The 5,988-nt window shown below is 34.5% G+C and overlaps 1 pseudogene; it reads left to right on the top strand.

The window, feature by feature from the left end:
- Nucleotides 1–3,130: 3,130 nt before the first annotated feature.
- LOC122116261 lies at nucleotides 3,131–3,229 on the top strand (annotated as a pseudogene).
- The last annotated feature ends 2,759 nt before the right edge of the window (nucleotides 3,230–5,988 follow it).

The following is a 5,988-nucleotide window of genomic DNA, read 5'->3' on the forward strand; positions in this document are numbered from 1 at the left end:
AATAGAAGAGGCAATCCAAAAATTCATATGGAACAATAAAAGACCCCGAATAGCAAAAACGCTCCTCAACGGAAAGAACACTGCTGGAGGAATATCAATACCAAATTTCAAACTCTACTATAAAGCCATAGTAATCAAAACAGCTTGGTATTGGCATAAGAACAGACCTCAGGACCAATGGAATAGAATTGAAAACCCAGAAATGAACCTACAGACCTATAGCCATCTAATCTTCGATAAGGGAGCTAAAACAATAGAATGGAAGACAGACAGCCTCTTCAGTAAATGGTGCTGGCAAAACTGGTTAACTACATGTAGAAAACTAAAGCTAGATCCATATATATCACCCTGCACCAGAATCAACTCCAAATGGATCAAAGACCTTGAACTCAAAGCAGACACTCTGAAAACATTACAGGATGGAATAGGAGAAACCCTGGGTCTCCTCGGCTCAGGCCGAAATTTTCTGAATAGAGACCCGGAAACACAACAAATCAAAGAAAGGTTGGACAAATGGGATTGTATAAGGTTGCAGAGCTTCTGCAGGGCAAATGACATAGCTAGCAAGATCAATAGAAAGCCCACGGATTGGGAGAAGATCTTTACTAGCCATACAACGGACAAGGGTCTCATATCTAAAATATACTTGGAACTCAAAAAATTAAACCACCCAACAACAAATCCTCAAAGAAACAACTGCCCAATAAGTAAGTGGGCGAAAGACCTAAAGAGAAGCTTCTCTGAAGAAGAAAGAAGGATGGCCAATAGACACATGAAGAAATGTTCAACATCCCTAGCCATAAAAGAAATGCAAATCAAAACAACATTGAGATATCACCTCACTCCAGTTAGAACAGCAAAAATCAAGAACTCTAACAACAACAGATGCTGGAGGGGATGTGGACAGAAAGGAACCTTACTTCATTGTTGGTGGGAATGTAAACTTGTTCAACCACTTTGGAAAGCAGTATGGAGGTTCCTCAAAAGACTCCATATAGAGCTCCCCAATGACCCAGCAATCCCACTTTTGGGCATTTACCCAAATGACCACAAACAAGGCCACACTAAAGCTACCAGCACAACTATGTTTATTGCAGCATTATTTACCATAGCTAAGATATGGAACCAACCCAGATGCCCCTCAGTAGATGAATGGATCAAGAAGATGTGGTATATATACACAATGGAATTCTATGCCTCCATCAGAAAGAATGACATTGCCCCATTTGTTAGGAAATGGAAAGGCTTGGAAAAAATTATATTAAGTGAAGTAAGCCAGGCCCAAAGAAACATAGGTCCCATGGTTTCCCTTATTTGCAATATCTAGTATAGGTATGAGTCAAGCGGAAAAAGTCAGAGAATGTGATGTTAGGAAAACGAACCCTCAAATATGTATTTTAATGTTTTTGTTTCATTCATGCATGTGTTTCTAACGCATTTATAATATTATTTCTTTGTTGCTTTGTATGTCCCTCCCCCGCAGTGTAACCCCCGCTTTCACTATATTTGATGTCAGTATAACACGTGGAGGAGACGGGGACAAACAAGTCGTTTAAGGATTCAGGTGGACCTGTTGCAACAATGAGAAGTACAAAATGTCATGTCAAAACCAGCTTTACAATGTCGGTGGGGGGGAGGGAGGGGGGGTATGATTGGGTGGAGGGGAGGGGGGAGGCTGGGAAGGGAGGTGAAGGGTAAACAAAGGAAGAGGCTGCAATGCTTGGTAAGAAATATATGCATTTTCCTGCCCATGTAATTGTAACCCCTCTGTACAGTATGTTTTCAAATAAAATAAAATAAAATAAAATAAAATAAAATAAAATAAAAAAAAAAAGAAGAAGAATGTTTTTTAGACACCATATCATCTAAATTTGGATATAATCTTTAGGAATGCTTCAGAAAATTGGAGTAAAACCGTTTGGGGTGAGCGAGTTAAAACAATAAACAGAGCAGCAGAGTAACACCTCCTATAGATTAGAGGAAAACAACATTGTTTCTTTACCATGTGAATTTAGAAGACCACGAACACTTAGAAGGTATCACAAGTTTATACCGAAGACATTTGCATTGACACTTTTTATATTCTAATATATATTCTAAACTTAATTATTTATATTCCAATTCTACTTATTGGAATCAATATCAATTTATTTGTCAAATTATCAATTAATTATAGTAAGTTTCATTGCGTGAAACATGAAATCAGCACATAAATATAAAATATATAACTATATATAATATAATAAAATGGCACATGTTTTGCATTGCTCTGTTGTGGATTGGGCATAAAAGGCAGCTCTGTTCTAAAGTATTATTCCATTATCTCTACCTCAGTGTTTGGTAGAGTTAGACCTAAAGCTTTACCATTTGTAGATTTACAACCTGGAGGCAAGATGAGACATTACCAATTTAAGGCCTAATAACAAAGAGAAACATATGGACTTCTGGATCTATAGAAATATTTGGTTTAAGTTCCTGCCTGGTTGGAAGGTAGATAGGCCAGGAAATTAGGTAATCATGCATATGAACAATTTTTCACCTTCTTGGCTTTAGCTCCTTTTGAAATGATAGGTATAATAAACAATTATATTTTGATAAAATACCTTCTAGACTGAACACTTTTGTCTGAAATGCTCATCTGTATATGATCCCTTGTAACTAAGATTAGTTTTGTTCCAGTAAGACAATCCATTCTGTTAGGATAAGATATTCTGGTTGTTCTGTTCCTACATGGAAGAAGGATAAAGGTTAAGGTAGACCTCATTTGGGAAAATTTCAACTGCAGAAGTTTAGAAGTAGCTCTTAAGCAAGGCCTACTTTGAATCCATTAGTTCTACAAAGCTAACTCAGTTGGATAAATAAGTACTTCAAAAAGCCATTCCCTTTGGACCTAGCTATGAATGCTTCAAAATGAAAAAGACTTAAAATAGTCATTGACAAAATAATTGAAAATGTGAGCAATCGTCTGAACAATATAATTTTTTCCATTATGCACAGAATTTTAGGGAAATAAGATCAGTATCATTGTTAGGAACATTAAGGTTTCCTTTTTACAAATAGGCACCCAAGGATATAAGCCTGTATAAAGATTGCATCATTAAATTGCATACTTCAATTTAGGGGACACTATATGCTTCAGCAGCACGTATACCCCAATTGCAACAATACAGAGATTAACATGGCAATTGCACAGGATGATATGAAAATTTGTGAAATATTCCATATTTTTCATTCTTCAGATGCAAGAAATGAAAAACAGTTTTTAAAAAGTTGATTACAAAATTACAAGTGTAATAATACATGTAATTCATATAATTAAAAGTTATTTTCACATCACTGTATTAAATCTTCAAATTAGTGAAGTCTTTACATAGCATAATCTTTAAAAAAACTTTTGAAATTAGACAACATTGTCATTTTATCCCAAAGAAATATACTATAAGGACCTTGGAAAAAAGGAATCTTACACTGTTTCTATATGGAATGCAATCTGAAAGGACACATTTATTAATGAGCCTATATATTATAAAACAATGTAAAATTCAAAGTATTTTATCTAGGACAGAATAAAATAGATTATGGATATTATACAAACATAGAATATAGAATACTTTAAAATATAATTTTTCAGACAAACACCAGAAATATGTTCAGTTTCTATACTACTCATTTCAACAGATAAGTTAAAATTCTTTCTGATTAAAAAAAGCACAAACTCTCCAGAAACCATTATAGATGTATACAAATCTCTTTTGAATACATTTTGACATCAAAGTCAGGCAATTCACTTGGAAGAATTCCATGGAATCCATGAATTGTTACAGTAAGGTATTGTTGTTATTTGGATTGTGAAAATATTTTGCATGGACACAAACAATGGAATGGAATTTATGAAATTTAAAAAACTTAACCAAACCATGGTGACTTAGAAGAGCAATTTGTACAGCCTTCCAAAACTTCAAAGAGATAGTGATATATACTTATCCGTTTGGCAATATCAAATGCAGTTTCTTCCAACTTATTCTTCAGACCTGATTTGACATAATGGTTCAACAGATGAAGATCCAACGTGTTTTTGCTATCTCTGTTCCCAGCAGCAATATGCAAGGGGGTCAAGAGGCCTTTAGTTTGGGAATTGGTATTTGGATCATGATGAAGTAATAAAACAGCCACTCTGGTATTATTCCACGTAAAAGCACTGTGCAGGGGTGTCCAGCCATCTACAGTTATTGCAAGAATATCTGCCGATTGAGCCACCAACTCATGGCAAATGTCTAAGTATACCCTACAGGTTTCCTGATGAAGATGGTTATACTCATCTTCATACCTAGTATTCACATGAGTGGCCTTTTTGGAAAGTAGTCCCTGCACTACTGTAGTAGTAAACAGATTATTTTCAGCAGCCCAAAGAAGAAATTTGCTTGGATCCTTCTCCATTTTTTTCTTGCAATTGATACCATTCCTCACTTTTTCATCGTGTTCCTCATCTTCATGACAATTGCCTAACCAGAGACTTTGAGTGCCATTGGGAATGATGTGTACATGTATTTCCCTAATAGTTCATGTTAGTTGAACTGTTCAGCAAAATCCGGTGAATTTTCTGCATCTGTTTTTTCACTATGATTTATTTTCTCTTTTTCCATTTTTACTATTCGAAATTATTCTAACTGTAGATTAGGGAATTGATGGAGAGCAGAGGAAAGATGTCCCTCCGTATTCAAAGATTCAGACTGAAAATATGGACCAGTGGTGTGTTCATGTGCAGTTTATTCTAGGAATGAGAAAAATGCATGCCTCTGATCAATTTATAGAGCACACAGAATTTTATGTTTTGAAAAAAGATGGAAATAGAATTTATGTATTTATTTGAAATTAGTAAATACATTTATAGCAGTCTACATAAAGAGACGTAGCTTTGACCAAATTGTAGACAAGAATCTAAATCCTTAATAATTGTAGGAAGAGATCTGAATGAAATCAGTTGAATCACACTTTTCCTGTAGAATGAAGGAATAGGTCCATTCAGCAAGAGAAGGCAAGCCAATTATATCTGTGACAAATCTTTGTGGAAAATGGTATCGAGGATTACTTACTGGTGATACACTTGCACTGGAAGCATGATTCTGAAATATTCCTTGCAGATTCTCAACTATTGCTTTGATCATTATATTCTCCAAGAAGAAAAAGTGAGATTTAATTGATAGCAAAGGACTACTAATACATTTTGACTTCTTATTAAACACCTTCAATCATAGAAACCACTTAAAGACAATAGACAGGCCTACTTTTATAGATGAAAACAAGTGTCTTTAATAGTCATGCAAAGGATTTCTATTTTATTACTGCATTATACATTTTTTCTAATGTTGGATAACAATAAATAATGAATCTATTAGAAAGCTCTTCAAGCTCATATGTCCAATAATGAGTTCTCTTATACTAAATCATGGTATTTTTTGTGTATGGTCTGAAGAAGAAATTTAAATTACTAACTTGATGTTTTGACAGGACAATTTCATCACTGTACATCTTGCTTCTATACTCAATTTTAGATTACGATCTAAGTATGTGAAATAGATAAGTATAGAGGAAAAAGTAGAAGCCACACTGGTAGCTCATGTCATTAATCCTAGCTAATCAGAAAGATGAAGTCTGAGGTTTGTGGTTTGAAACCAGACCAAACCAAAAAAAGGCCATTAGATTCTGATTTGAAAGAAACCAACAAAAGCTAGAAATGGGGCTGTGGTACAAGCAGTGAAATGATAGCCTTGAGAAAACTAAAACAAAAAAAATATCAATTTCTGGGACAGAGCCAGGCCCTAAGTTCAAGCCCTATTATTAGCACCAAACAAATGAATGAATGAATTAGTTAATTAATTAAAAATAAATTAAGTGGTCACATGTGGATAGACAAGTAAAACATAAAACCCGTGGTGACTGGATAGTGTATTACATTTTAGTAAGGCAAATTATCATTTATACTAATCA

This window comes from Dipodomys spectabilis, unplaced genomic scaffold (genome assembly GCF_019054845.1).
Source record: "Dipodomys spectabilis isolate Male_0828 unplaced genomic scaffold, ASM1905484v1 ptg000129l, whole genome shotgun sequence".
Taxonomy (NCBI): Eukaryota; Metazoa; Chordata; class Mammalia; order Rodentia; family Heteromyidae; genus Dipodomys; species Dipodomys spectabilis.